Source organism: Saccopteryx leptura, chromosome 11 (genome assembly GCF_036850995.1).
Source record: "Saccopteryx leptura isolate mSacLep1 chromosome 11, mSacLep1_pri_phased_curated, whole genome shotgun sequence".
NCBI lineage: Eukaryota > Metazoa > Chordata > Mammalia > Chiroptera > Emballonuridae > Saccopteryx > Saccopteryx leptura.
Genome location: NC_089513.1, coordinates 47,370,913 through 47,392,993, shown reverse-complemented (window position 1 = coordinate 47,392,993; position 22,081 = coordinate 47,370,913). Strand labels below are relative to the sequence as shown.

At 41.8% G+C, this 22,081-nt stretch overlaps 1 protein-coding gene and 2 pseudogenes across 1 annotated transcript in view; 2 read left to right on the top strand and 1 right to left on the bottom strand.

The window, feature by feature from the left end:
• Window positions 1–22,081, top strand: part of COLEC12 (collectin subfamily member 12) — a 277,937-nt gene that overhangs the window by 179,758 nt on the left and 76,098 nt on the right. The window lies entirely within an intron of this gene.
• On the top strand, window positions 1,129–1,791 carry LOC136383449 (ATP synthase subunit O, mitochondrial pseudogene; annotated as a pseudogene).
• LOC136383264 (large ribosomal subunit protein uL30-like) lies at window positions 15,813–16,901 on the bottom strand (annotated as a pseudogene).

The window sequence follows — 22,081 nt, the reverse complement described above, 5'->3', positions numbered from 1 at the left end:
TGTGACTTTGGGAAAGTCACTTATTAAGCTTTGTATCTGAAAAGCGAGAGGTTTTTCTTACAAACTAAACATTCCTGCCATAAAATTCAGCAATTTGCAAAGGAACTGAAATTTTATGTTCATACAGAAACCTGCACACGGATGTTTGTAGCAGCTTTATTCATAATTGCCAAACCCTGGAAGCAACAAATATATCCTTCTGTAAGTGAATAGATAAACTGTAGTACACCCAGACAATTGAATATTATTCAGCACTAAAAATATAGAAGCCATAAAAAAGACATGGAGGAACCTTAAATGCATATTACTTATTAAAAGAAGCAAATCAGAAAAGGCTACATACTGTATAATTCTGACTATGTAACAGTCTGGAAAAGGCAAAACTTTGGAGACAGTGAAAAGGTCAGTGGTTGTCAGGAGTAATGGGGCAGGGAGGGATGAATAGTCAGAGCACAGAGGATTTTTACAGCTGTGAGACTTCTCTGTGTGATACTATAATGGTGAATATATCATAGATATATCACACATTCCTCCAAAACCCATATGCTGTGAACCTAAAACTTCTCTAAAAAAAAATGACCCAATTAAAAAAAAATTTTTTTAAATAAGAGGATAGAAATTCTAAGGTTTCTACCAAAGTGCTTCTCCAACTTTAGCAAGCATAAGAATCACCTGAGGATCTTGTTAAAATGCAGGTTCTGATTCAGTAGGTCTGGAGAGAAGCCTGAGGCTCTTCATTTAACGAGCTTCCCGGTGATGCTGACTCTGCCGGTGCTGAGACAGCACTTTGGGTGTGGAGGCCTTATAACATTATCATTCCGGGATTCCAGCGTGGCAGCAGCCACATCTGAGCCTTCCAGCTGTCACTGTACATTTGATGAGGTGTCTGGCATAGCTGGTCCTCAATGTTAGATACACTGGACTCAAAGAAACATGGCGGAAGGGATGTTTGTAACTGGCTGCTCAGTGATCCTGCAGTTCCCTGCAGCAATGGGCATTCTCCCCACTCCCACCGACTGCACCTACTTTCTCCACTATTGGCTTATCCACCCTAAGTTTGTCCCTAGCTCACTCTGACTAACGTTCCGAAATGAGATCAGCCTTGGACTTGCACCCGCCCTGGAGAAGATGGCCTCCCCGGCCGTGTCCGGGCTCTCACAGCAGGTGCGATGCTAGGCACATCTGGGGCCAGGCCATGTGCCCAGCATCTGCGGCCACCTGTTCAGGTACACAGCATTGAAGGTCGCCGTGCCACCACTCTTGACTCTATTGCATCTCAACAGAATAAACTGGTACAAATAGAAAAGGAATTGTTGAGAGTAGCACAAATCTTGAAGGAACCCAAATGGCTGCTTCAGTTGTGAATCCCTGTGTAAAGTGTTGCATTAAAGTGAAAAGCCTGAGTGATATGGCTGCAAACAAGAGGTTTTCTCCCGTCACGGCCAACCTGATTGGTTAGCTTGCTGAGAATGGTCAGTTGAACAACACCCCTGGCATAATTTCTGCCTTTCTACCATGATGAGTGTCCACCATGGAGAAGTACCCTGCACAGTGACTGTTGCATCTCCTTTAGATGAAGCCACTCTTTCTGAATTAAAAATGTCCTGAACAGCTTCGTAACTTAAAAGCCAAATGTTGAAACTGGAAGTTAAGATTAATTCATCAATCATGGGTAGAATGATTGTCCGTATTAAAAAGAAATATGTCTTTATGTCCGCACAAAGCAGGATTCAGAAGCTGAGCAAGGTTATGTGGGAGGTTTTCTGCAAATCAGAATTCTTCCTGAACTGAAAAAAAAATAAAATGAGGTCAACCTTAAAGGATATCTGGTAAATACCATTAGGAAGCATGTTACTCTTCCAAAGATTTTATTTATTTTGCAGATTAAATCCCATCCTCACCACATACATTACAACATATAAAGTTTCCTCCTCCGCTCCGACACCCCTCTTTGTTCTAGTAATCGGCATCAGCACTTTATTAGCTGACTGCGGTAGCTCCATGCATTTTTCCTTGTGCGGTGTAAGTTACTACTCTTAGGAACGGTTGCAGAGGCCAGAGGCCGGATTTTCATTATCTCTATGGGGAAACATTCATAAACTCAAGACAAAAATATGGCATGAATTCAAAATTTCTTTCTGTTTTTTTTTTTTAAATCCCATTTGAAACCACTTGTTTAGAGCTGAATCTAATTAGAGTACTTTAGAAATAAGAGCTTACTGGGTTGAACCCATAACGAAGTGGATGCTACTTTTTTAACCTGATCTTTCTTATAATGCCCAAAAAGACAATACTATGTATTTTTGTACAACTGTCAAGGGACAAAGGCAGCTCCAAATAGTTCACCTGGATAAACATATTGCCATTCACTTCATCTGAAAATATAGGGATAATGAACTCGGACAACCATATACACAGCAGGGGACTCCTCCAGAGTGTCTGCCTCCCTAAATCAGCAGATAGCCTCCCAGAGAGCTGCCACGGGGAGGCCATTCAGGGTGGCTACCTTCTATTGCTATACTCTGAATTGTTCTAATGAACTGTGTGGTACTGTGGAAAGAACTTTGGGGCATTTCTGTCTTCTTGGGTTTATTCCTGTGTCCCAGCCCACTCATGTTTATTCATTTGTTCTCCTGAGTTAAACACATTTTTTTTTCTTTGTTGTGCAAAGTTGGTAATTTAGTCCATTAGCCCCTAGAATCAAAGACACCTGGAATCACAGAGTTACACCACACCCGGAAAGTTATCCAACCTAATCCCCTGTTCGATGCCTGATTTTCCTTTGCATAGTTTCTGCCCTATGGGGCCTCACGCTAGTCTTTGCTCACTTGTGTTCGGCTCGGTCTTATATTCCCTCAAAGCTTCCTAGTCTTTGAAGGGTTCTCCTTGGAGGAAAGTTTTCCTGAGACTGAGCAGAAATCTATTTCACTCTAGTTCCTACCCTGGAACTAGATATCAAAACAATGAAAATAATTTCCTCTTATACATGACAGAGCTTCAGGTATTTTAATAGCAATTATAGTCCCCTGAGTCACCTCTTCTCCATGTCCTTTATCAGTGTCCTTATATCAGAGACCAGACTCTTCACTATCCTGGTCACTCTTTGAACAGGCTCCTACCTCTCTGCAACCTTCCTCAGGTTAGTGGTTCGGAACTTGTACCATCCTCCAGCATGGCACGGAATTAGCTTTCTGGAATAGTTGTTCCCAACCTTGGCTGCACATCGAAATCGCCTGGATGATGCCTAGGCCCCCACATTCAGAGATTCTGATTTCACTGACCTGAGATGTGGTCTGATCATCAAGATTTAAGTTTCACAGCTATGCTAGCTGAGCTCATGTTGTTTTATCATGTTTCTGGCAGATATTGTATGTTGCTCTCTGGGATGTTATGACGAGGCATTCAGGGAGTTGGGATGTGGGGGGATATACATCTCTCTCCTGAGGTACCACTCACCTCCCTGCCCCCTGCCCTCTACATATTACACTTTGAGTTACAGATCAGTAACTCAGATAGAATTTGCTATGGGGTAAACATAAAACAAATTCTTATGTTTTACCTCCTCAGCTACGACTAAGCCATCACTCCCATCATAAACAGAAGAGGGCAAAAGTAGGCTTACAGTTCATATTGAAAATACAATTAATAAATAATAATAATAACACAGGAGTAAACTCTGTTTCACATACACACAACTATAAACCTACTTTTGCCCACCCCTGTATTTTGCAAATTGCTTTTTCTTTTTCTTTTAATTACAGAAAGTTTTGTGACTGAAGGCTGGGTTGGGTAGGACGATATGGATTAGGTGTGCCACAGCAATGAGCTGCCCCATCCTAGATGCCGGAATACGTTGGATTTTCCCACAAGGTCACAGACAACACTGTAAACCAGTTCCTATGTGAAGACTGTCTTGGAAAGGACACAGCATGAAGGTGCAGACCAGAAAGTGTCCTCTGTGTCTGCAGGTGGACATCCCCAAAAAGGAATTGCATTTTAAAAGGACAGATGAAGGGGAAACTACACTACGTTGGCCCAATATGTGCTCCATCCAATGTTTTCATTATAAATGTGTGATCTCGTGTAACCTATACAGTAATCCTGTCATATGTGTCACTATGCTCACATCACAGATGAGAAAACTCAGGTTCAGAGGGGTGAAGTCAGGGGTCGGGAACCTATGGCTCGTGAGCCAGATGTGGCTCTATTGATGGCTGCATCTGGCTCACAGACAAATCTTTAATAAAAAAAATAATGTTAAAAATATAAAACATTGTCATGTATTACAATCCATTTATTTCCTACTGCTCATGTTCATGGTTGCGGATGGCTGGAGCCAATCACAGCTGTCCTCCGGGACAACACCAAATTTTTATTGAATAATGCGTAATGTACATGGGTCGTTGTATGGCTCTCATGGAATTACATTTTAAAATATGTGGTGTTCATGGCTCTCTCAGCCAAAAAGGTTCCCGACCGCTGGGTTAAGTGCTAATAAGTGGGGTGTCAGGATGGAAATGTGACTCATCTTTTTCTATCACTCCACACTGCTAAGGCAAGAAAGGCCCTGCATCCCATTTGCATTTCATCATATTGGGTTCACTCCAAGGTTATATTCTGAATGCTATTTCTGCATGTCATGCATTTGCTAGGTTAGGAAAAACCTACTCCATTTTGATGAGATGCAGAACACTTACTTATAAGGCACTCTTCCTCCCTTTGAGCAATTTGCTATATAAAGTACTAAGTCAGACCATACACTTGTGAAACTAGTTGATCCTATATTCTCGACTGTGCATGAAAAGTAGAAAGAAAAAGAGATTTTCTTTTTCATCATCATGTCTAAATGATTCATACATGTACTCCCTAACTTGGAACAGGAAGGTGATTTGTAAGGCAGCTATTTGATGATTTAAGATACATTTTGCCCCAGAAATAATTGTCTTCTGGCAATCTGCAATGCCTGTTTAACCCACAGTGTACCTGGCATGTCGTAATGAAATAACTATTCCAACTTTATTGTGAGTATATTGTAGGTTATTATAGCAGTGCAGTCCTAATTTCTAAGAAGGCTCCCGTCTCCCCATAGTGGTAGTAGGTTTTTTTTTTTAGCTCTACAAGATCACAGACCTGGTATGCTTGGTTAACATACCCAAATAATGAGGGGGTTTGTTTGTTTGTTTGTTTTACAGAGGCAGAAATAGACAGGGACAGACAGACAGGAACGGAGAGAGATGAGAAGCATCAATCATCAGTTTCTCGTTACGTGTTGCGACTTCTTAGTTGTTCATTGATTGCTTTCTCACATGTGCCTTGACCACGGGCCTTCAGCAGACCGAGTAACCCCCTGCTGGAGCCAGCGACCTTGGGTCTAAGCTGGTGAGCTCTTTGCTCAAGCCAGATGAGCCCATGCTCAAGCTGGCGACCTCGGGGTCTCGAACCTGGGTCCTTCCGCATCCCAGTCCGATGCTCTATCCACTGCACCACCACCTGGTCAGGCAATAATGAGTTTTTGACATTTGTAAATCCAGCAATTATTTACCTGATGAGAGGTGAACTGTTTTTTTTTTTTTTAACTTTTAAATTTTATATAGAAAAATAACTTTCACAGGGTAATATTGGCCAATAAGAATACATAGGTTTCAGGTAAATATTTCTGTAGCATTTGAAAGGTTGATTATATTGTATACTCATTACCCAAAGTCAGATCATTTTCCATCACCTTATATTTGTCCCATGCCCCCAGCCCATACCCCTCCCCCACATCACCTTCCTTCTGGTAACCACTTCGCTTTTTTCTGTGTCCATGAGACTCATTTTTATATCCCACCTATGTGTCAAATCATTATAGTTCTTAGCTTTCTCTGATTTACTTATTTCCCTCGGTATAATGTTCTCAAGGTCCATCCATGTTGTAAATGGCACTATGTCATCACATTTTATGGCTGAGTAGTATTCTGTTGTATATATTATATGTACCACATCTTCTTTATCTAATCCTCTATGAGGGACACTTTGGTTGTTTTCATGTCTTGGCTACTGAATAATGCTGTGATGAACATGGAGATGCATGTGTCTTTACATATCAGTGTTTTCAAGCTTATGGGGTAGATACCCAGTAGAGGGAATGCTGGGTCATATGGTAATTCTATTCTTAATTCTTTGAGGAACCACCATACTATCTTCCATACTGGTTGTACTAATTTGCATTCTCATCAGCAGTGAATGAGGGTTTCTTTTTCTCCACAGCCTCTCCAACACTTGATACTATATGTCTGGTTGTGAGAATAGCCAATCTTAACAGGTATGAAGTGGTATCTCATTGTAGTTTTTTTTGTTGTTGTTGCTGTTTGTTTGTTTTTTTACAGAGACAGAGAGTCAAAGAGAGGGATAGATAGAGACAGACAGACAAGAACGGAGAGAGACGAGAAGCATCAATCATTAGTTTTTCGTTGCAACACCTTAGTTGTTCATTGATTGCTTTCTCATATGTGCCTTGACCATGGGGCTACAGCATACCGAGTAACCCCTTGCTCAAGTCAGCAACCTTGGGTTCAAGCTGGTGAGCCTTGCTCAAACCAGATGAGCCCGTGCTCAAGCTGGTGACCTCGGGGTCTCGAACCTGGGTCCTCCACATCCCAGTCTGATGCTGTATCCACTGCGCCACTACCTGGTCAGGCTCATTGTAGTTTTGATTTGCATTTCTTGAATCGCTAGTGAAGATGAGCATCTTTTCATATATCTGTTGGCCATTTGTATGTTCTTTTGGGAGAAGTGTCTGGTCAGGCCCTCTCCCCATTTCTTAATTGGATTGTCTGCTTGTTTGTTGCTGAACTTTGTGAGTTCTTTATATATTTTGGATATTAATCCCTTATCGGAGCTGTTGTTTGCAAATATCATGTCCCATTTAGTTGGCTGCTGATCTGTTTTGTTGTCAGTTTCTTTTGCTGTGCAGAAGCTTTTTAGTTTGATGTAGTCCCATTCATTCATTTTTGCCTTTACTTGCCTTGCCTTTGGAGTCAAATTCATAAATTGTTCTCTACGGCCAGTATCCATAAGTTTAGTACCTATGTTTTCTTCTAGGTAATCTTATTGTTTTGGATCTTATATTTAGGTCTTTGGTCCACTTGGAATTAATTTTTTGTGAACGGGGACAAACTGTAGTCAAGTTTCCTTCTTTTGCATGTGGTTTTCCAATTTTCCCAGCACCACCTATTGAAGAGGCTTTCTTTTCTCCATTATGTGATTTTGATTCCTTTGTCAAAGACAATTTGTCCGTATATATGTGGTTTTATTTCTGGGCTCTTGATTCTGTTCCATTGGTCTGTGTGTCTGCTTTTCTGCCAATACCAAGCTATTTTGATTATTGTGGCTCTACAGTATAATTTGAAGTCAACTAGTGTGATATCTCCACTTCATTCTTCATGATTACTTAGGCTATTTGGGGTTTTTTATGGTTCCATACAAACCTGGTGATTTTTTTGTTCTATTTCTTTAAAAAAATGACATTGGGATTTTGATGGGGATTGCATTAAATTTGTATATTGCTTTGAGTAATATGGCCATTTTAGCTATGTTAATTCTTTCAATTCATGAACATGGAATATTTTTTCCATTTCATTGTGTCTTTTTCAATTTCTTTCAAGAATTTTTTGTAGTTTTCAGTATATAGGTCCTTCACATTCTTTAAGTTTATTTCTAGGTCTTTTATTTTTTTTCAATTGTAAAAAATTGGTTTTTTTGAGTTCATTTTTCTATGTTTCATTGTTAGCGTATAGGAAAGCAGTGGATTTTTTTTTTTTTTTTTTGGTATATTTTCGAAGTTAGAAGTGGGGAGGCAGTCAGGCAGACTCCCACTTGTGCTCGACCGGGATCCACCTGGCATGCCCACCAGGGGGCAATGCTCTGCCCATCTGGGGCATTGCTTCATTGCGGCCCGAGCCATTCTAGCACCTGAGGTGGAGGCCATGGAGCTGTCCTCAGCACCAGGGCCAACTTTGCTCCAATAGAGCCTTGGCTGCGGGAGGGGAAGAGAGAGACAGAGAGGAAGGAGAGGGGGGAGGGGGGAGAAGCAGATGGGCGCTTCTCCTGTGTGCTCTGACAGGGAATCGAACCCAGGACTTCCACATGCCAGGCTGATGCTCTACTGCTGAGCCAACCAGCCAGGACAAGCAGTGGACTTTTTTATATTGATTTTATATCCTACGACTTGACTGTATTGGCTTATTGTTTCTAATAGTTTTTTGGTAGAGTCTTTGGGATTTCTTTATACAAGATTGTGTCATCTTCAAAAAGTAATATCTTCTTCTTTCCCAATATCGATGCCTTTTATTTCTTTCTCTTGCCTAATTGCTCTGGCTAAAACTTCCCAAACTATGTTGAATAGGAGTGGAGAGAGTAGACACCCTTGTCTTGTTCCTGATTTTAGAGGAAAAGCCTACCCTTTTTTCACCATTTAGTATGATATTAGCTTATGTTTTGTCATATATGACCTTTATTATGTTGAGGTACTTCTATTTCAATTTTCTCAAGTGTTTTAAACATAAAGGGATGTTGTATCTTATCGAATGCCTTTTCTGCATTTATTGATAAGATCATATGGATTTTTGTTCCTTGTTTTGTTGATGTGGTGTATTACATTGATTTTTGTATGTTGAACCATCCTTGTACTCCTAGAATGAATCCCACTCGATCGTGATGTATTATTTTTTTAATGTGTTGTTGTATTCGATTTACTAGTATTTTGTTTAGGATTTTTGCATCTGTATTCATTAAAGCTATTGGTTGGTAGTTTTTGTGTGTGTGTGTGTTGTCCTTGTCAGGTTTTGGTATGAAGGTCATGTTGGCTTCATAAAATGTGTTAGGGAGTACTGCTTCTTCTTCTATTTTTTTGTAAGACTTTGAAAAGGATAGGTACCAAATCTTCTTTGAATATTTGGTAGAATTCACTAGTACAGCTATCTGAGCCTGGACTTTTGTTTTGGGGAAGGTTTTTGATAGTTGTTTTTATTTCCTCCCTACTTATATAGGTCCAGTTAGATTTTCTACTTCTTCGTGACTCATTCTAGAAAGATTGTATAGTTCTAGGAATTTATCCATTTCCTCTAGGTTGTTTAATTTGCTGGCATATAATCTTTCATAATATCCTACTGAGATCTTTTGTATATCTATGATGTCTGTGGTAATTTCTTAACTTTCATTTCAGATTTTGTTTATATGAGTCCATCCTCTTTTTTCCTTAATGAGTCTAGGCCAGGGGTCAGGAACCTATGGCTCGCGAGCCAGATGTGGCTCTTTTGATGGCTGCGTCTGGCTCGCAGACAAATCTTTAATAAAAAAATAATAACGTTAAAAATATAAAACATTCTCATGTATTACAATCCATTCATTTCCTACCACTCATGTTCATGGTTGCGGGTGGCTGGAGCCAATCACAGCTGTCCTCCGGGACAACACCAAATTTTTATTGGATAATGTGTAATGTACATGGGTCGTGTATGGCTCTCACAGAATTACATTTTAAAATATGTGGCGTTCATGGCTCTCTCAGCCAAAAATGTTCCCAACCCCTGGTCTAGGCAGTGGTTTGTCAGTTTTATTGATCTTTTGAAAGAACCAGCTCTTTGTTGTATTAATTTTTTTCTATAGTTTGTTCACTATTTCATTTAGTTATGCTCTAATTTTTACTATTTTCCTTCTTCAGCTGACTTTTGATGGCCTCTGTTCTTTTTTTTCTAGTTCCTTAAGATGTAATGTTAGGTTGTTTACTTGGGATCTCTCTTATTTCTTGATATAAGCCTGTAATGATATAAACTTCCCTCTTATCACTGCTTTTGCTGCATCCAAGAAATTTTGATATGTCATGTTGTCATTTTCATTTGTCTACATACATATCTTTTTTCTTCAACTCAGTGATAGTAGGGGAGGCAAAGAGACAGACTCCTGCATGTGCCTTGATTAGGATCCCTTCCCGTAAGCCCACTGGGGGGGATGCTCTACCCATCTGGGGCATTGCTCTGTTGCTCAGCAGCTGAGCTCTTCTCAGGGAACCTATGGCTTGCAAACCAGATGTGGCTCTTTTAATGGCTGAGTCTGGCTCACAAACAAATCTTTAATAAAAATAATAATAACGTTAAAAATATAAAACATTCTCATGTATTTCAGTCCATTCATTTCCTACCACTCATGTTCATGGTTGCAGGTGGCTGGTTAAGGGAAGGCCATGTAGCCATGCTCAGCTTCCAAGGCCAACTAACTCCAATTAAGCCAAGGCTACAGGAGGAGAAAAGAGAGAGAGAAACAAGAAGGGGAGGAATGGAGAAGCAGATAGGTGCTTCTCCTGTGTTCCCTGACTGGGAATCGAACCTGGGACATCCACACACTGGGCTGACGCTCTACCACTGAGCCAACTCGTCGAAGCCTTTATATATCTTTTGATCTCTGCTTTTATTTCTTCTTTGACCCAGTCATTTTTTTTAGAAGTATGTTGTTTAATTTCCAAATTTTTATGGGTTTCTTTACTTCCTTTTTACATTTGAATACTAATTTTAAAGCCTAATGATCAGAAAATATGCTTGGTATAATATCAATCTTCCTGTATTTGTTAATGTTACTATTGTGGCCCAGCATATGGTCTATCCTTGAGACTATTCCATGCACACTGGAGAAGAATGTATAATGTGACATTTTGGAATGTAATGTCCTATAAATGTCTTATTATGTCATTTGGTACATAGTGTCATTTAAGAACGGTATCTTTTTTATTGATTTTCTGTTTGGATGATCTATCTAAAGCTGTCAATGGTGTGTTGAAATCTTCAAGTATGATTGTGTTTTTGTCTGCTTCTATTTTTAGATCAGTTCGTAGATGTCTTATATTTTGGTGCTCCCTGGTTCAGTGTGTATATACTATATTAAGAAGTGTTATGTCTTCTGGATACAATGTCCCCTTTATCATTATGAAATGTCCATCTCTGTCTCGGTTATCTTTGTTGTCTTGAGGTCAGCATTGTCAGATATGAGTATAGCTATACCTGCTTTTCTTTGGATATTATTTGCTTGGAGAATTATTTTTCAACGTTTCACTTTGAATCTACTTTTGTCCTTGCAGCTTAGATGTGTCTCTTGAAGGCAAGGTACAGTTGGGTTTCGCTTTTTGATCCAATCTGCTACTCTGTGTCTTTTTGTTGTTGAGTTCAGTCTAGTTACATTTTCTGTAATTATTGACATTTGAGGATTTCCTATAGCCATTTTGTTTTGTTTACTGGTAGATCTATGTCTTGTTTAACTCTTCTCCTTTTTGTTTCTGTTAGTTAGTTTTTGTTTGGTGATATTCCATACTTCTTTCTCCTGTTTCTTTTTTTTTTAAGCTGTATTTCAGTAGTGTCTTTTACATGGGTGGTTACCATTAGGTTATTAAGAGAAAAATGTTTATATGTACGAGAGTTCTTTGTCTCATGAGTACTTCTGCACTCCATCCTCTGCTACTGCAGATCTTTATTCTCTTTCCTTTTATGTTATTGTTGTCACAGATCATCCTTGTTTTTATTGTGACCTTGTTGGAGCCTTTACTTGTAGTTTATTGGAGCCTTTACTTGATTTGTTTTTTCTTTGTATCTGGTCAAATAACCCCCTTGAGTATTTCCTGCAGTGTGGCTTTTCTGGTGATAAATTTCTTCAGCTTCTGTATGTCTGTAAAAGTTTTATTTCTCCTACATATTTGAAGGATAACTTGGATGGATTTAGAATTCTTGGCTGGTAATTCCTCTCTTAAAGTATTTTGAATGTTTGGGTCCACTCTCTTTTGGCTTGTCGAATTCCTGCTGAGAAGTCTGATGATAATCTAATGGGCTTTCCTTTATATGTTATGTTCTTCTTTTACTTAGATGCCTTGAGGATTCTTTCTTTATCATTAACTTTTACAGTTTTATTATGATGTGCCTTGAAGTTGGTCTGTTTGGGTTGTGATATCTTGGCGTTTTGTTTGCTTCTTGGATTCGAGGTTCTAACTCCTTCTATAGGCTTGGGAAATTCTCATCAATTATTAGTTTGAATAGGCTGTCCATTCCTTTCTCCCTCTCTGCTTCTTCTTATATCCCATTATTCTTATATTGCTCTTTCTGATAGATTCAGATAATTCTTGTAGAGTTCTGTTTTTTTTAATTCATGAGTCTCTCTCCTTTTCTCTTTGTAGCATCTCTAGTTGCTACATCTGTCTTTGATGTCACTGGTTCTTTCCTCTGTCTGGCTTATTTTATAAGCTAAACTTGCTACCTCAGTCTTCAATTCATATATTGAGTTCTTCACCTCAGTCTTCAATTCACATATTGAGTTCTTCATCTCTGTTTTTAAAGTTTCAATATTCTTGATGAGGTGTTGGTTTTGTTCATTAATATGTTTTCATAACCCATTAAGTTGCCTTTGGGTGTCTTCTCACATCTCACTGAGTATTTTCAGAACTTCAATATTGAATTCTCTATCATTTAAATCCAAGATTTTCATGTGATTAAGATTTTTTTCTGGATATTTTTTATTTTCTTTCTTAACTACATCTCTGTCTTCTATAGCCATGGTATTTGATTTCTTCTCCCTTGATGGTAATGAAAAACAACTAAAAAATTAAAATTAAAGAATACAATAAAAAATTTTAAATCATGATAAGTTGGCCCTGGTCAGTTGGCTCAGTGGTAGAGCATCAGCCCATCATGTGGATGTCCTGGCTTAAATTCCCAGTCAGGACACACAGTAGAAGCACCCATCTGCTTCTCTATCCTTCCCTCTCTCACTTCTCTCTCTCTATTCTCCTCTCCCCCTACAGCCATGGCTCAATTGGAATGAGTTGGCCCCCAGCACTGAGGATGGCTCCATGGCCTCTGCCTCAGGTGCTAAAGAATGGCTCCAGTTGCAACAAAGCAAGGTCCCCAGATGGGAAGAGCATCGCCCCCTAGTGGGCATGCTGGGTCAATCCCAGTCGGGGCACATGTGAGAGGCTGTCTCTGCCTCTCCTCCTCTCACTAAATTAAAAAAAAAATTATGACAAGAAAAGAATAACCATGGGAAAAAAGGTCGAAAGCAAACAAATCAAACACAAGACACCCACAAAAATAAGAATTAAATATATAAAAATGAAAGGAAATGAAATTCAAAAGAGAATAAAAGAATAAGAAGGAAAAAAGGGGAAATAAAAGGAAAAGTAAATTTTCGGTTTGAGAGGTTTAATCCAGTAGGTGTTGCAGTATTGCAACTTTTAGCTCTGGATAGTTCCTTGGCTGTCTTCAGCTGAGATATTGCTACCTTGCAATGATGTAGGTGGGACCACAGTAGCATTGGTGGGTGGGGTATGTTGCAAGGGCTTTACGACTTTGGCCTTACTGTTTTGGTTTTATGGCTTCAGGTTTCCAGCTTTATGGCTGTATCTGTGGCAATCTTGGGCTTCTAGCACTCCTTCCCAGGTCTCAACAGAACTGAGGACCAGATGTAGAGCACCTCTGTTCTTCAGGGGAAAGAGAGTGGCTCTGGAGAGCCTCCTGTGGGCTTTGTCTCTGCCATTCTCCATACTGTGAGGTGAGGGAGGCAGGATCTAGGATCTGGGGGCTGCACTTTAGCTTTCTCTGTCTTTGCCGAGTGTAGGCTACAGGCAGACTGTGGGAACACTGGGCATGACTCTGCACTCCAGCCGCTTTGATTTATCTCCCTTACTGCCCCTATGTCTCACCACACCCCCCAGCAAAAGGATACCCAGTCACTCTGAGTTTCCCTCTTCATATTCCTCAGACAAAATTCAGAGTGCCCAAGCTTCCCTCCTCCATGTAGCCTAGCAGAGAAGGAAAAAAAAAACCCAGTCACTCCGGGTTTGTCTCCTCTCCAAAGCCCACCATGAATGCATTTTATCTTCTGTCCCCCTTTACAATTCATCCCACTGTTAGTCCATTCGGTGCTTGGATCTTTCAGGCACACCTGCAAACCCAGCTGGGGTTCCTTTGCTGTGTTATAGTTGTTCAACTTGTTGAAACTTCAAGGGGAGAGATCAGGAGTATCTCTCATGCCACAATTACTCTGACATCATCCAGGTGAACTGTTTTAATGGAACACAAACTACACCAAATTTCAGAACTATACAACATGTGAGTTTTAGATATTTATTTCTCCTGTTAGTTTTATGCTAGACTTATTGGGAGCAGAATTGTCTCAATGCAACAAACTATTTCAAAATTTTTTCATACATAAATACCCACTTCTGCACTTTTCCACACATGCTTTGAAATGTCACTTACCTGACTTGCTCTGAGTCTGACTTTGCTGACTTTGCCATTTATAAAAGTCTCAACTCCTTATCCCAGCACCTTTGACATTCTATGGCTCTTTGGGAAAGGGCTCATTTAAAATAGAATTAAAGTTGATGGACATAATTTATGACTTTTTATATATAACCCGTAGGCAGAGGCCATTTTCTTAGGAGGCCGGAGGGGACCAGGTGTGAGACTGCACAAAACCCTGAACCTTTCCCTCTCTGCTCTCACTCACTTTGATCCTTCTGTCTCATACAAACATATATGTTCTGTCTGAGCCAAAAGCTGAGGCCTTGCATTTGAAATCTCTAATTATTTGAAGCCATTCATTTCCACGTTTCAAGCTTGATTTCTGATATACCACTCACTTCATTCCATTATATCCATCCCAACCTTGGGGTCTGGCTGGAAACTCTCCTAGGTCAACACTAGAACCCACAGCTGTAAAGATGCAGGAGGTATGTGTGTGTGTGCACACGCACAAGTATAATTAAATTTGTATACATGTAGAAGTCAAATGAATGCTATCTGAATAGTCAGCATACGTTTGGGGATACTTCCTGTGGGCTAGGAACTGGTGGCAAAAAGGTGAAAAGATACAGCTCTAGTCTCCATTAAGAAAGCTAATTTAGGCCCTGGCCGGTTGGCTCAGCGGTAGAGCGTCGGCCTAGCGTGCGGAGGACCCGGGTTCGATTCCCGGCCAGGGCACACAGGAGAAGCGCCCATTTGCTTCTCCACCCCTCCGCCGCACTTTCCTCTCTGTCTCTCTCTTCCCCTCCCGCAGCCAAGGCTCCATTGGAGCAAGGATGGCCCGGGCGCTGGGGATGGCTCTGTGGCCTCTGCCTCAGGCGCTAGAGTGGCTCTGGTCGCAACATGGCGACGCCCAGGATGGGCAGAGCATCGCCCCCTGGTGGGCAGAGCGTCGCCCCTGGTGGGCGTGCCGGGTGGATCCCGGTCGGGCGCATGCGGGAGTCTGTCTGACTGTCTCTCTCTGTTTCCAGCTTCAGAAAAATGAAAGAAAAAAAAAAAAAAAAAAAAAGAAAGCTAATTTATGTAATGGGATGGTGGTCATGTGCAGTGGGCATCTGGGAGAAGGAACCCATCAAAAGTCAGGCTTCACAGAGGAGCTAGACTTGATTTTTTTTTAATGTAAACTACTTTATTACTTTACCTATAAATCATGCACAAAGGCCCATGAAATAAGCTTTCTTAAGATAGACTCATTTTGTATAACCCAATGGCACAATTCAGAAGTGAAAAATTAGTAATTCTCGTTTGTACCAACAAGTCCTTCCTGTACTCCAGAAATGTTTCTCACAAGTTACAAACTGAATCCTAGTTTTGGATGCAATGGCTATTGATTTGGCTTACTTTTATCACATACCAAAATTTGCCAGAATAGTTAAGGGATAGCAGAGGTACACTAACAAAAAGTCACCAAGATAATAATACATTTCAATTTTAAAGCCGTCACTTTGCCGTTTATTAACTGACCAGATCACAAAAATAACAGTGGTAGATACCTTAGTTCATCCTTCTGATAAGCCTGTTGATCTGATCTTCCCTGTTGCCAGCATCCCCACCTTCTACAAAATGGGTGGTCTTTTTCTTCATTCCACCTCATGGAGAAGATAATTTGAAGGGCCACGTTGTTTGCCTCTTTGAAGCGTTTTCCAACAGTATTGATCTCATGAATTAGATCTTCCATGTAGTTGATGCCATATTTACCAAGAGATAGAGCAATCAATGCGTTATCTGTCAGAGCAATTCATTTTTAGTTGATTTTGTCATAACCATGTTTGTAAATGAGTTCATTGACTGACTTCAGGTTTGGGTACTCCCACATAACATATGGTTCCATGGTCCTCAGCGTGTTAATTGAAGCTTTGTTGAGGTTCACGAAGGTGCCACTGAATATCTGGTGCAAGCTCAGAAGCTGCAGCATCTTGCAGTCCTTTGGGCTCACAGCATTGATACCTCTTCTCCTGATGACAAATGCCAATTTGGGTTCTGCCAGTACATAGAAGTCGCCAGCCTTTCTCGCCATCCTAGCCATTCGACTATCAGTTCTGTACATCTGCCTGTATTTGTGATAGTGCTTAGCCTTTTCTTTTCTTTTTCATTTTTGTGTCAGAGACAGAGTCAGAGAGAAGGACAGATAGGGACAGACAGACAGGAAGGGAGAGAGATGAGAAACATCAATTCTTTGTTGCGGTTCCTTAGTTGTTCATTGATTGCTTTTGTTTTTTCCATATGTGCCTTGACCAGGGGGCTACAGCAGACTGAGTGACCCCTTGCTCAGGCCAGCGACCTTGTGCTCAAGCTGGTATCCTTGCTCAAACCAGATGAGCCCGTGCTCAAGCTGGCGACCTCGGGGTCTTGAACCTGGGTCCTCCACATCCCAATCCAATGCTCTATACACTGCGCCACCGCCTGGTCAGGCAGTGCTTACCTTTTTCATAGATGAGCTTCCTCCTTACTTTTTGGAGCATCTTTTGGTCAAACTCCTTTCTCAGGAGCTTGATTTTAGCTTCGCTTTTTCTTCAGGGTTTCTGGCACAGCAGGAACCTTCTTCTCTCTGGAATTAGCATTCTTCTCTTCTGTATCCTCCATGGTTCTAGCCAGAAAAGAGGAGGAGCTAGAGTTTTGAAATGGTTCATAGAACATTAGAATTTGGGAAGGCAGGGAAACAAGCAGTGGAAGGTGTTTCAGACAGAGGTGACAAGCACGTACGGGGGAGAGAGGGGACAGTATAATGTGCTCTGACAGTACAGGTCCTCTGAAGTCTGAGCTGAGGGATGCAGGAAGAAGACAAGGGGAAGAGTTAGGGGACTGTCCCATCCTAAAGGCCCGCGGTGCCATGCTTTGAAATTTTTCTTTTGTACTCTAGGGAGTGGGAAGCTACTGAAAAATTTTAGGATGTGGAGAAGACATGGCTACACGCATTGGACATCAAAGCTGAGTCATGGATGCTAAAATTAATCCAAATCAGAGGGAAGTAGGATTCTTTCTTCATCATTGGAAAAATCAATAAAGCTCTTATCTTGGCTTTGGGCTAGAAATCTTTGCTTTTTCCTCTGGAAATACAGCTCTTATCTTCTCCTTTGTGGTTTCTGTGCTGGTGCTTTCTTAATCTCGTCTCACAGGCAAAGCTTCCAGATGGCTCCTGTCCTGTCCTGTGTGCCATCACAGGCGTGCCGGCCTGTCGGGGTAGATGAATGAACTCCTCCCTGTACCTCTGACCTTTGCACCACCACCTTCCCAGCTGTGCAACTCTAGACTCTCTCCATCGAACTGTCCTGCGTGGAGGTTCATGAGGCCCCTTGTGAGCAGACCACTTCTCTTAAATCACTTGTGAGAGGCACTGAGAGGCTGCCACTTAGTGGAACATTAGAAACAGTTTTAGTATTTTGAACTTTGACCTGAATGAGTTGTGATCACTGAAGTTGAGTCTTTCTCTTCAGCCCTTTGTTCCTCTTATTTCTTCCTTTTTTTCCCTCGTGTTTTCCTCTATTTCCTTCACTTTTCTGAAAATTTTAGGTTGCATGGACCTGGTCAAGAGTAAGTAGACATTTCTGTTTGTTACAACTTTTTCTAATGAAGATCTAGTGTTGGGATAAAAGGGTTGAACAATCCAGCCAGCTCTAGTTTACCAAAGAGAGTGACCCCTGGGTTGGGGAGTTTCCATCCTGTCCCACTCAGTTGTCACCCAGCGGCATTCAGGATTCTTTCTGGTGGCTTCAAGGTAAAGTTCTTGGTGGAAAGGAAGACTCAAGAGTAAGCAGTAGAGCCACCAAGAATGAAAGGGACAGCAAGGGAGAGCAGGCATGTGGGGAAAGAAAGGAAGGCGAGAACTGAGAAGGTAGCAGTGGAGGAGTGCAAAGGAAAATGAAAGATCTGTTGGGAAGAAGTACACAGTGTCAGAAGTTTTGAAAGAACCAGACAAAATATGCTTCTCTTAGTCTATCCTTTGGAACTCAAAATTTCCCCATGGAAAGCAGGGCCAACTGCTACCAGGAAGAAGCTAGTCATCTACAACTGTGGCAATCATTGCTAAGACTTCGATTTTCAGTTCCTGGAGGGGGGAACTGGGTGCCATTGGCCTTGTTCTGTCTCTCTGATGTCCTTCAGGACTTGATGCTGGTCATCTGGCTAAGGGACCGGTGGCAATCGCCTCTGAATGTTTTGGTTCACAAAGCAATACACTTGGGGTTTTTACACAGCTTCACAGGAATGGAAGAATATTTTGCAAGTCCTGGAACTTTTCCCTACAGCTACTTTCCCTAAACAGTAGAGCAACTTAAAATAGCCGTTCTACTTTTATAACAGTTTTGTTTATAATTCGGAATGGGTGTGTAGTCCATCGCCTAATGTCAATCAGCTGTGTGGCCAGGCTACCACGGAGCAGGGTACCCTCCAGGACCAGCGCCGGGCAGTGAAAGCTCCATGTCAACAGTGCAGTGTGGTGGGTACTCCACCCACAAGGAGCTGCTGTGATATTTTTAAATTTCTCTGTCAGGGTACAGGCAGAGCTGATATTCAGGTGGGGAGCACCCTGGTATGCCCATTCTGATTGATCAGTGCCCACACCAGGGCATTTGTTAAATATTTGGACTATCACCCCTAGATGTGGGGTTTGGACTGAGGTTGTATGCAATCGTATATTCTCTTTGTGGCTGAACTAGAATTTGGAATATGGGGTGTTTCCACATCTAAGTTAAATCACAGCCCTCTTACGGAGAAGGAGTACAGGCCCCCCACCCACCCACTCACCCACTCTTCCACCAACCTCACTCCTCGCCAGGCCTGAGTGTAGGAGTGAGGGCATACACGTGCCCAGTGGGGGTGCCCCCTTGACTCCACACCCCTCAGTGCCTGTCTTTCTTTGGAAGGCAAGTGCTCCAACTGCAGGCTTTACATAGACACAGCAGTAAAGGCTTTTGAAATAAAAAATAGGCCCTCAAAGCAGTGGCCAAGGATTCCCTCCATTACAGCATGGGTCCAAAAGCCCAGACCAGCACGCATTTCCCAAATGCTCTGGGAAGCTCATTTCCTTTGTGCAACAAGGTCTGTGCCGTCTGTGGACTTCGGACTTGGATGCTGAATAGCAAACATTGTTGGGGGGTGGGGAGGGGGGCTTCCATGCCTAGGGAGACGCTGCAGAACACAGGGCTACACCCATTATGGGAATACTGCAACACGAGCTTGCTGGGGAGCTGGTTCTGACTCATGCGGGCTCTTGATGCCTTTGGGCCAGCAGCCCGATGGATGGGCATCAGATCTCTTGGGCTCATATGTGCCGAGTGCATCATGTGCTGGTTGCTGTCCTGCCATCTGGAAGCCATTAGCATTGAAATGGTTTCAAGCACTTGCTGTGCACTCAGTGTTGCAGGAGGCCAGCCCAGCACAGCCCCGGTCCTAGGAGCCAGGAGCCTTTCGCTTCCTGTAGGATTTCCAGTTTAAAGCCCAAGGAAGCCCTGCCTCTCAGGCAACCCCTTCTCTCCCTTCCCTTCCCTTCCCTTTTGGACCCCAAGAGCATGACACTTGCAGGGAGATCTTGGCATCTCTCCTTGTTCCATTTCTTGCCTACTTTATAGGTTAGAAGGGAAGGAGTTGCAAATAAGTCACTTTTTTAAAAGCCCCTAGGAATGGAGTTGCAGTTTACACTCTCTGCCATGTGCATCTTGTAAAATGAAATGTCTCAGGAGACCCTCAGAGGAAATCAGGGCTTAAGTCTCAAGCCTGGTGATTTTTGCCCCATGTGCCTCAAGGGGCACACTGGTGTGCCACAAGAAATTTTTGTTTTGTTTTGTTTTTTGTTTTGGTTTTTGTTTTTGTTTTTTACAGAGACAGAGAGAGAGAGTCAGAGAGAGGGATAGATAGGAACAGACAGAGAGGAAGGGAGAGAGATGAGAAGCATCAATCATTAGTTTTTCCTTCTGGCACTTTAGTTGTTCATTGATTGCTTTCTCATATGTGCCTTGACCATGAGGCTACAGCAGACCAAGTAACCCCTTGCTCAAGCCAGTGACCTTGGGTCCAAGCTGGTGAGCCCTGCTCAAACCAGATGAGCCCGTGCTCAACCTGGTGGCCTCGGGGTCTCGAACCTGGGTCCTCCGCATCCTAGTCGGACGCTCTATCCACTGCGCCACCACCTGGTCAGGCTGTGCCACAAGAATTTTTAAAGCGTGCAGTACCTATGTAGTCAGGGCCACTGACCTCTTATCCCTTAGATCAGTGGTCCCCAACCCCCGGGCCACAGACTGGTGCCGGTCCGTGGGACATTTGGTACCGGTCCGCAGAGAAAGAATAAATAACTTATATTATTTCCATTTTACTTATATTTAAGTCTGAATGATGTTTTATTTTTTAAAAATGACCAGATTTCCTCTCTTACATCCGTCTAAGACTCACTCTTGACGCTTGTCTCCTAAGTTCGACAATTATATTTAAAAATACCACAGTTTTTACGCCAGTCGCATAATTTTATTTTGTACATTTATCCATCCCACCCTAAAGGCCGGTCTGTGAAAATATTTTCTGACATTAAACTGGTCCGTGGCCCAAAAAAGGTTGGGGACCACTGCCTTAGATTGTCAAATAAAAAAGTGACAACAGCCAATGCAACAACAGCCATCCAATGCAAGTGAATCCAAATTATACCTAATATTTTGTCAAATCAGCAAAAATATATATATATTTTTTGGTGTGCCAAAGAATTTTAGTAGTTTATGTGTGCCATGAGATGAACAACATTGAGAACTGCTGCTCTGGCCATTTAAAGTCAACGATAACTGATAATTTCATTGTAAAGAAGCTGCCGGTGTGGTACCTGGTAATGTGCTAGGAGCAGGACTGGCCTTACTCCAATCCTATGATAGCCCTGCAGATGAGGACACTTGAAATTACAGCTGATACAGGAAGCACTGGAGTCTAACAGAGGTCTTCCTAATTCCAAAGCCCACACTCTTTCTGCTCTACCAGCTAGTGCCCCAGTTTAGGCATAGGTAGGGTAGAAGCCCCAGGGGGCTGAGGAGCAAAGGAGGAACAAACATCTGCAGTTCGCACTAGATAGTCCAGTCATGGGTTTTTCTAAGGAAGCAAAATGATCTTTTGAAAGGAAACTCATGCAGTCTGTCAGCTTCTTGCCAACTCTACTGCAGTACAACCTGCCAAAAACAGCCAAACCTTGTTTTGGGTATGAAAGCAGCTGTTATAATAAACTCCTCTGCTCTACCTTTTTTTCCTGTTATGACTATTTAAAATAAATGTCACCAATACACGGATTTTCTGGGGTCATGAAAACATTTTTTAATTGGCAGGCTCTTTTACATTCTTTGGTGAAGTTAGGCAGTAAACAGAATGCCACACGCCATTTCAGATTCATACAGTATTAAAGGTCTCTGGATTCTGAAGACTTTATTCCCTAACCCCACCCACCCACCCACCCCTTGAGCCGAAGCCTTCTCAGGCTTTGAGTTTATTCCAGAATAAGTGGATTTCTGCCTCTTCTATAGAACATAGTCAGATCTGGGTTTGAATTCTGGTTCTTCCAACCACCAATATTATAACCTCAAGTAAGTTACTCTGAGCTTCAGTCTTCTAGTCTGTAAAATTGGCATATTAACCACTCATTAGAGTTGTCATGAAGTTTAAAATAAAAATTAAAAAATAGCAAATATTTACATGCCATATGCTGTTAGGCGTTTTCTATGTATTAATTCATTTAATCCCTTCAACAAGCCTTCAGGGTAGATACTGTGCTAGCCATATCTAGCCCCTGGGGATACAGT